Source organism: Marmota marmota, unplaced genomic scaffold, assembly GCF_001458135.2.
Source record: "Marmota marmota marmota unplaced genomic scaffold, marMar, whole genome shotgun sequence".
NCBI classification, from domain to species: domain Eukaryota; kingdom Metazoa; phylum Chordata; class Mammalia; order Rodentia; family Sciuridae; genus Marmota; species Marmota marmota.
Window position 1 is genome coordinate 50,182,696 of NW_025999977.1, and position 9,700 is coordinate 50,192,395.

Sequence of the window (9,700 nt, forward strand, 5' to 3'; positions counted from 1 at the left end):
TTCTCCCCGAATGCTCCTTCAAGCTGCCCTCTTCTGTGGTGCAAACAGAGGCCCCATCTTCATCTGGACCCCACGCCTTCCTACATCGTCTCACCACCAGTCCAGGTCCCCTCCTTGCAGCCTTGTCAGTACCACCCCCACCCACCCCCAACTTGCAGCCCTGTAAGGGCTCTCCATGGCCTACAAGGAAACCCCTTCAGGATGACAGTGGATGCCTTCTATGTCACGTTTGGGTTGGTGGTTACTTTAATGTAACTTGCAAACCCTTCACAATAATCCTATTGTAGATTACTTTATCTTATTACAATAATCCTATTGTAGATTATTTTGTAGAGCAAAGGTTACAAACAAAGGTTAATAAAGGTTAAGCAGTACCCCCAATCATGTAGCTAGGAGTCAGCAGAAATGAGATCTGGATCTTATGGGTTTCCTACATCCTAACCCCTGTTGTATTTCCATGTTTCAAGCAGTGTGTGTGTGTGTGAGAGAGAGAGAGATAAAGTGCATAATAACATTTAACACCTTAACCATTTCTAAATGTACAGTTCAGTAGTTTTAAGTCTATTCACATTGTGGAACCCATCTTCAAACCATTCTCATGTTGTAAAACTAAAACTTTGTACCCACTAAGCAATTTCCCATTTTCACCTCCCTAGCCCCAAGCAACCACCATTTGACTCTGCTTCTGTGAACTTGGCTGCTCTAGACTTCCATATAAGTGGATCCATGCAGTATCTGTCTTGGTAACTTAGTGCACATAATGTCCTCAAGGTTATAGAACATGTCATCATTTTCTTTCTTTTAAGGCCAAGTATCACTCCATCACATGAAAGTACTACAGGGCCATTTTTTGAGCAATGGTCAGCATCAGCACCTTGTGGGTAACAATCTTCAGCTATTGCAATCTTCAGCTATTTCAGAACAGAGACTTGTATGAGAAGCTCTGCGAGGGGAAGCATTCTGGCTCTGCATAGCATGTGCCCTAGTGAAGCCATATTCAATCCACAAAGAGAGCTGAGCAGGTGAACTTGCAGGCCCCTAGCAGAGGGAGTTCCCACCTTGAATGGAACTCCTGGGAACAAAGCCTATGGTCCGGCAACACCCTTGACTGACTCTTGGGGCTGATGACTGCTGCAAACCCTGATATTGAAGACTCACTGGAGAAGGTGGGCTCTAATCTGTAGACCAATTAAGTTAGGGTGCAAAAAGAAGGACTTAGAGAGGAATGGGCAGGTGACAGTGTGGGTGGAAAACAAGCAACCCAGACCAGCCAGGAGCTAGCTGGCCCAGAGGGATCTTCCCTGTCCTTGAAGTGAGCCCAGGAGCAGGTCGTTGGCTTGGGACAGGGTTTGGGTGTTTCTTTCACTGAGAGAGGGGACTTCCATTCCTAGAAAAGCACTCAGAAACAAAATCAAAGGTTGCATGTTGAATTCTATGAAACATGTTTTCACCATGGGAAATCTTATTCATTTTGTGATTTGGCAAATCGAGATTAATTAAATTAGTACCTCTCCTAACACTACCTTTGCATTTCTTGTATAATCTCAAATTCTTGCATTTCTCAAATAAGGTTTAGACGACAGAGTGAATCATTTGTTCACTACATCACTGGATGCAGCCACCATATTCTATGTAAAGGCTTGTTCACATACTTGGTCTCTTTATCAAGCTGATATTTTGTATTGGCTAAATCAAGCTTTATAACTTGAAAAGTACTTTCTAATGCTTTAAATTAGCTACTCTAATGTGAGTAGTAGGAATTATATCCTGATTCTGGAAAGTGTGAAAGAACTCATTCAAAACCACTGGACCCTCTCCTTTGTGGAGTGAATTCCTTGATGATTGTTCCATTGTTCTCATGGTGATTGGGTTGTTCAGATTTTTTCTTTCTTCACTTTATTGTGGAAATCAGTATTTTATTTAAAAATTCTCCATTTCTTGACATTGAAAACAAATAAAACTTTGCAAAGATATTCTTCTGTATCTTTGGTGGTATAGTTTATCATTTCAACTTTAAGCATTAGAACATTCTTTTTGATTAGACAATCTGAGTTTTGTCAGCGGCTTTTTGACAGTTGAAAAGTCACTTTTGATTTATTATTAGCTTTGGTTGTCATAGACCCATTCTCATTCATTTCTAACAGCCCACAGTAGGTTCTGAAAAAGTTTTATTGATCAGTGACCTCTAGAGTGGGTATTTCCCTCCGTTTCTGAGAGCATCTCCTCACATGGCCTACAGCTGGGGAAGAACCCACACCTACAGCCCTCAGTCTTCCACTTGGAGAGATTAGTGAGATTCTGCCAGGACCCTCTGCCAGGGATAATGTGCTGAATTCTAAGGACCTTCCTTAATGTGGTCCATTCTCAAAGCCTGTGACAGGGGACAGTACCCTTCCCTGGTTAGGATTATGAGTGTGGCTTCCCCTCCTTTGTGATTCTTTGGTCATGATAGTGAGTACCTGGGATGGGCTCCAGGTTAGACTCCTGGACAGGGGTACTTTTGCTCTGAACCCTGTGCCCTACCTCATTTAACCTTACAATAACCCTGTGAGGTGGGTATTTTTAGTTCTCCATTTTCATATGAGGAGGCTGAAGCACAGAGGTTAAATCACAAGCCTGCGAGGGACCGAGTTCCCTGAACCTCAGTCTGACTCCTGCTTGTCAGAGGCCCCGATTCTCTGGCATTCCATGTAGGCCTAAGGCTGCCACAGGGTATGTTTAGGGATGGAGAAAGGTACCCATCCCTCCCCACAAGCCCAAGTCCTCCATAAGCTGGAGCCCCTTCCCAGCCTCTCCTGGACAGTGGAGGCCTTAGAGTCTGAGAAGCACAGGGACGGAGGGTCCCCTGAGAGACGGACATGGTGATGACCAAATACCAGGGCTTAGTGGGTTGGGAGGTAGGAGAAAGGTGGATGCCACTGGCTAGTGCCACCCGTGGAAGGGCCACAGGTGGTGATCTTACTCCCATAACCAACCACAGAAGAACAGGGTGCAGCAGCCTGAGGGGGCACTGGATCAAGGGGCCCAGAAGCCCACATGAGTCTCTCACTCTTTACCAACTGGCTCTGCAGGGCTTGCAGAAGCAGCAAGAGAGGAGTCGGGGACTGGGGCTCCACAGCTGATCTAAATCCTCTTGAGCCGGTGTCAGGGAAGAAGGCAATGAAGGCCCAGAGCAGGGGGAGTGGCAGGCTTGGACAGCAGAAAGGATTTCCTCCAGGTCTGATGCTTGCTGAGCGGCAGCCTGGTGTAGGACAGAGCAGATGAGGGGCTGTCTCAGCGCTGCCATTTACTAGCTGTCTCTGCTGGCATTAAGAGACCTCTCACCTCGTGGCCTTTTTCAATTTTAGACTTGCTGGAAGGGAGAGAAAAGCACCCTGAAGCCTTGGACTTGTCATTCCTTCCAGGAACACCTGTGGGGGTCGCCATGGCAACGCCCTGCTCTTCCTGGCCCGGGCTGTTAGCACTGGGCTGGCTGTTGACCATGGCCGGTGAGCTGTGGGGCCAGAGGATCTGGCAGAAGGGGCAACTGCTGCCTGCTTCAGGGCTCCTGTCTGGGTGGAGGCCTTGAGCTGGGTCACCCCAGGTTACGGGGATCAGTGCTATTGCTCAGGGCAGAGAGTGGGGGGGCGTGAGGTCCAGACAGTTCCCCAGCTTCCTGTGGGCACTGTCCGCACAAGCTCTGGGCAGGCAGAGTGCCTGGGGGTCAGGACTAACTTCGAGGAGGATGACTCCTATTCTGCTTTAAACACATTCTCCTAACCTTGGATTCTCAAAACATGATCCTCGACTTACAGAGGAGCCAGAGGGAAGAGAGGGCCAGTGACGCCCCCTAGCAAGCAGCAGGCTGTGGGTGCTGTAGAGGGCTCTGTGCCAGGCAGCGCCAGGGCCGGCTCTGTGTTTGTGAGGATCCTCCTTTGGAGAGTTGCAGATGAGGCTCCTCGTAAGGTGCCCTGTGGTTCTGCCCTCCACTCAGTGGGCGAGATGAATGAAGCAGAGTCACCGGGTGGCTCCTGGGGCATACCCTGGCACAGACTCACCACTCAGTCCTGGGTTGGTGGCTGTGGGAGAGGTGGACAGGAGGCAGCTTTGCCACAGCGCGTTACAAGAGGAGGGAAGCTGCAGCGGGAGGTGGCTTTCTGGGTTGGGCTCTAATTCTCTTGATGAGCCACTGGCCCCCTGGGTTTGTGTGCATGGGTCATGTGGACCAACAAATCCATGAAATCACATGCAATATTACTGGGTACATATGGTGGGGCCGGAGGTTGTGGAGACAGTGAGCATAAAGAAGGTGCCCGAAGCTTTCTCTGCAATTTAGTTAGCTTTGCGTCGCTGTGAGCAAAATATCTGACAAGAACAACCTGGAGGAGGAAGTTTATTTGGGTTCACGGTTTCAGAGGTCTTAGTCCACAGATGGCTGACTCCATTGCTCTGGGTCCTAGGTGAGGCAGGACATCACAATGGCAGGGAGTGGTGAGTTGTGCTGCTTCATGGCAGCCAGGACGCAGAGAGAGGAGGGGAAAGGGGCCACAGGGAATATGCACCCTTCCAGACCTGCCCCCAGGGACCCCTTTCTCCAGCCTCATTCCACCTACCATCCAGTCAGCCTATCAGACTCGGATGGACTGATTGGGTTACGGCTCTCACACGCCAATCATTTCACCTCCAAACATCCCTGCATTAACACAGGAGCTTTGGGGGGACACTTCATATCCAAACCATGAATACTCAGGAAAGGTCAAGCAACACTGAGTCAGCACCTCTTGGGAGAGGATAAAAGTCCCGGAATCAAGACATAAAGGCACCATGTCTTACGTTCACCACTTTGTGCCTAGCACAAGCCTGTGATGAGAAAGGCAGCAATAGTACTTGTGGACTTGAACTCGGTTGCTTAGAACAGGCTCACTTTGGCTGTGGTCTGAAAGTTGGCATCCTTCCAAAATTTATACCTGCCCCTCCAGGTGATGGTCTTAGGGGGCAGGGCCTTTGGGAGGTCACAAGGGTGGAGCCTCATGAATAGGATTAGTGCACTTGGAAGGGGAGCTTGTTCCCGACTTCTTACATGAGGGCACAGCAAGAAGGCGTCCTCTGTGAGGAGTGGACCTTCGCCAGACACCCAACCTGCTGGTGCCTCCATCTCGGGCTTCCCTGCCTCCAGACCTACCAGCAATAAATTAGGTTGTGTACAAATCACCCCGTCTCAGCATTTTATTGTAGCAGCCTGAATGGACAAAGATGGCTTTTTCCATCTTTGATCATCCACACCAATGATCAGAGGAAAAGAGAAATAAACTTTGTGAAGCCAACCTGCACCTCTGTGTGGGGTGGCTGTGACCTGCCCTCATAGAAAAGGCACATCTCCCCACCTGCTTTTAGGATGGGGCCCCACAGAGCTACTGTTCCTGGTGGCAGCACAAACAATGACCTGTTCTCAGCTCCCTGCCTCCCTGTGGAGCAGCCTTCTCTTCCCAGGCTGCGCAGTTCAGGAAACAAAAGAGCTCAGAAGGCAACATTTGGGGGACCGGAAATTGTTGCTTTTTATGCCTGTCAAGCTTCCAGTGAGATGCAGAATAAAACCCACTGCTGTGAAAGAGACTGAAATAAAAGGGGCTTTTATTACCCTGGGTTCTGCCTCATTCACACACTCACCTTTCCATTGTGAAACAAGAACATCTGTGTGTCCTGGCAGGAGAGCAGCAATGAGCTGCCGTGGGATGCTCCTCACACACCATCTGGGCACCACAGCCATCCTGCAGGAGTGCTCACGCGGTGGGAAGGGACCCGGGAAACGGGTGACACTTTTCCAACAGGCAGTGTTATGCACGTGTGCCAATTACTTCTGCAGGAAGAGGGAGAAGATTTACTATGTCTAGAAATACTGCCTGGTGAAAGGCAGCGTCCCAGACACAGCCCTGTTGGAAGTCGGTGGCTCTGCTTTTCAAAGCTCCTATTGGACACCATCTGTCCCCAAAGTCTAAAGAGGGCTTCTAGTTATTCACCAAGCCATGATGCCAGTTCCTCTGGGAGGAGATGAGGCTGAGCTGGGAGAAGGAGGTGTCTTCCGGGCAAGCGTGGTGGCCTTGGAAATGGCCACCAAGTTGAATTCCATGGCAAGCAGAATCTGTCCCACTTAAGTCCTCTACGCACTTCTTCCTGGCATGTTACACACCAGCACTTCTATAAATGAGTTCTCACTTCCTTGGGGGGGAAATGTTCTGCTCAGAGATGGAAGGGAAGTAGTGAGGATTTACCCAGTGCCTGCTGTGTGCCAGGCACCCTTTTGGGGACTTGACAGATGTATTTTTCTCTAGAACTCGCATTCTGGGGTAACCATTCTAGAGCCATGTCCCTGGGTGCATGCTGGAGCCTAAGGACTGAAGTGCCGCAGTCTGGCTGGGCACAAAATCACGAGCCACCACACAGCTTGTAGATTCAAACAGCAACTCTTTATTCCCGAACTCACACCGGCACTCTACAAACACGCTGCCCAAATCCACGTTCTCTGCCCAAATCCACCTCCACTGGGCATCTGTCTCCCAAAAAATACTGTCTAAATCCCGTGAGAACTCAAGGGGAACTCAGGCAGCAGGATACGCCCTATTCCCAGCAGGAATAATCTTAAACCTTAAACCTGGAACCTAAACTGGGAACGCCCTAAACCTGATTATCTTAAACCGGGAACACCCTAATCCGCCCTGGTCCTTGAGCAAGGTCACCTACATTCAAGGTCACTGCAAAATGTCAGCAACATGGGGTATGCTGGCAAGGAAATTGTCATACCTACTTGTCTAATGGCTCCCAGCACTGAAGTAGTAGGTGCAGGGACAGCTGGATGAGTCGGTCACCTGGGGACTTTGGAGGTCAGGGGTGGTTATTTAGCTCCTTTGTCCAGACAAGGCAGGGCCCAGCTCTTATCCACAATGGAGACAAAAGGCTTGCGGCCCAGGGCAGTTTCTCAAAAAACCCTTGCTGAACCGAATCATATGAGTGAGCAGAAGGTGCACAGTAAACTCGAATAAAATGAACCCATGCTTCCTGACACCCAGAAGTGACATTTTTCCAGTTGGAGCTCTGGCCAGAACAAAGAGGCCACACTGCTAGAAGTCACAGCAAAGATATAGTCCTCAAACCACTAGTGTCTCTGCAGCCCTCCAAGAGGTGCCACGAAGAACCGAGAAGAAAGCACCCCTGTCCTCTGGAGCGTCATTGTCCCCACAGGCCCCAGTGACCTCACTCCAAGGCCAGCAGTGAGCTGGGATTTAATGTAATGAGACTCATTTCTATCTGTCAACTTCTTTAATTAGGTGTGGAATTTCATCAGCTGTCTCTGGACCTAGAGACTACCCAATAGATCATTTTTCAAACCTGGAATAAGCCAAAGTACAAATGTGCCAACTTCCAAGCAAACACTCTGGCCCAGCCTTTATGCTCTAAAATAGTCATTACAACGGAGCAAGGAGTTTGCTGATCTGCGCCGGGCGCACCAGGGCTGGCGTGATATGCTTCCCAGCACTTTATTTCTACCCAGGTTTCAGTGCCAGCATAGAATACTGCAGTGTGCACCGAGTCCTACTAGCCTCAAGAGACTTTTATTTCCAAGCTCCTAAAATCTTAATGATAACACACATTAGAACAGTACTTTTGAGTTTATAAAATGCTTTCATGGACATTATCTCATTTAATTTATTACTTACAACATCCCTGTAACTCAGAACTTCCGAGTAAAGAATTATCTTCAGTTTTCATAGAAGGATGCCAGGCCTTAGAGAAGTGAATTCCCCAGGGGTGCGCAGAAGTTCACATACATCCTTCTGTTCGGGTCTTCTCGCCCTTGGCCTTTCTATCAGGTGCCCATGACAGACAGCATGGAGCCCCATTTCAAGCCCATGTGCCTCTGCAAAGGGCGACACATTTCTGAACTCTTAACCTGGAGGGAACTGGTTCAACTGGATTCTAGAGCCAGGTAGGCAGAGGTTAATGCTCATGTTTTTAATAAATCTAGTGATGGAGCTCTCGAAGAGACTCACTGGGTGGTGAGTATCTCCATTGAACACAGAGGCAAAATCTGGCTCCCTGTGCAGCCTCATCATGGGACCTGGTGCCCCCTGCAGGATCCCACAGAGTATAGCGACCACCTTCAAAGGAGCCTGCACCTCATCACAAGCACTTCCGCCACCTCATCCGCTCATCTTGCCGGGCTCAGGCCTTCATCTGCTGCCAGCACATTTCTGAGGTGAGTTGGGAATGTCGCATCCCGGACAGTCCTGACTACAGTTTGGTGACTCGCCACTGGTAGATTTTCGCCAGGAACTGACATCAGTATAACTGGGCTGGAGTTCCTGGATTTCTGTCTACCCCATTTTTGGAAATCCTTCTCCTTTTTTATTTCCTGCAGTGGCTCTGAAACCTCTGGTGGTGTCCCCCAAGCATCATGGCATGTGACCCGAGGGAGCCTAGAACCTCCCCTCCACCCACCTGTCCCCTGCTGTCTGCCCTCCTGTCTGCCTTGCTCCTGAGAAGACTTCTTGTTACAGAACTTGGAGGCCATGGGAGATGTGCCCTGCTCCCACTGAATGCCAGCTCTACCCCAAATGGCCTGCTGCCAGGAAGGATCAGGGGACACTGAGACTCCAAGTGCCACTCGACTTGCCCAGGGCCAGGCAGCCTGTCAGGGGAGGAGCCAGGACTGAGTCCAGCCTCTCGGACTCTCTTTCCATTATTCTGTTCCTTTGTACTTGTCTGGCACCACTGCAAGCCCTGAACTCCCTCCCCCTTCCCCTTCAGCCACCCACCCCTCTGTGGGAGGAGGTGAACTCCATGTTCACTGTGTGGCCAACCCACAGGGAGTCCTCCCAGCTCTCTGGGCAGTGAGCTTGGCTGGCTTTGCTCTGAGAGAGCCCCAGGACACCTCCAGCAAAGTCAGATGAGCGACAGAGTTGGGGCTTCTAGGGTTAAAGCCTGTGGTTAACCGTGTGATGGCCCTAACGGAGCAGGCCCTGGGCAGGACAGGAAGGCTTCCTGGAGCAGGTGAGGTGTGGAACAAACTCACTGCAACTTTCTGACACGGAGCTACCCACCCAAACCAAAACACTCAAGGCCCGGTACGTCATCCGTGCTCAAGAAACTGGATTGCAGGAAGTAAAGATCTGGGTCGTTAATGGCTTCTTCTTTCTGAATGTGGAAGGATCAAGCAATGGATTCTCCCTTAGTCATTTTATCTGGTTTCTGTGAATTTAGATAAAGAAATAAATCTCTAAGCTGCGAATTTAGATAAACAAGGAAATCTCCAATCTCTAGTCTGCAGGTTCTATTTTCTAAAAATCTTTATTTTCTATATATTTCTGACTCCTTGTAATGAGGCCAGGATTTTAGGCTTCTTTGGATCTATTTGAAGCTGGAGTTGGGCGTGAGCCAGGGTTTTGGTCCCTGACCCCCATGGAACTGCAGGGCCTTGGCTTGAGTTTAAAGCCAGAGGCTCATTGGAGAGAGCCTCCAGCTCATTGGAGGTGCCAGGCTGAGGGCCCCCCTAGGTCGGGTGCCATCTCCCTGTGCTGATTCTGTCTGGTGTTCAAGGCTGGGTTGAGTACCCTTGTCCGGGGAGTCCCCAGTGATGACTGCTGCCCACCCTCACCTGAGCATGTCCCCATTCCTGGACTTCACACAGGTGCTGCCTGGGCCTGGTTGGGCCTCCCCTTACTTCGTA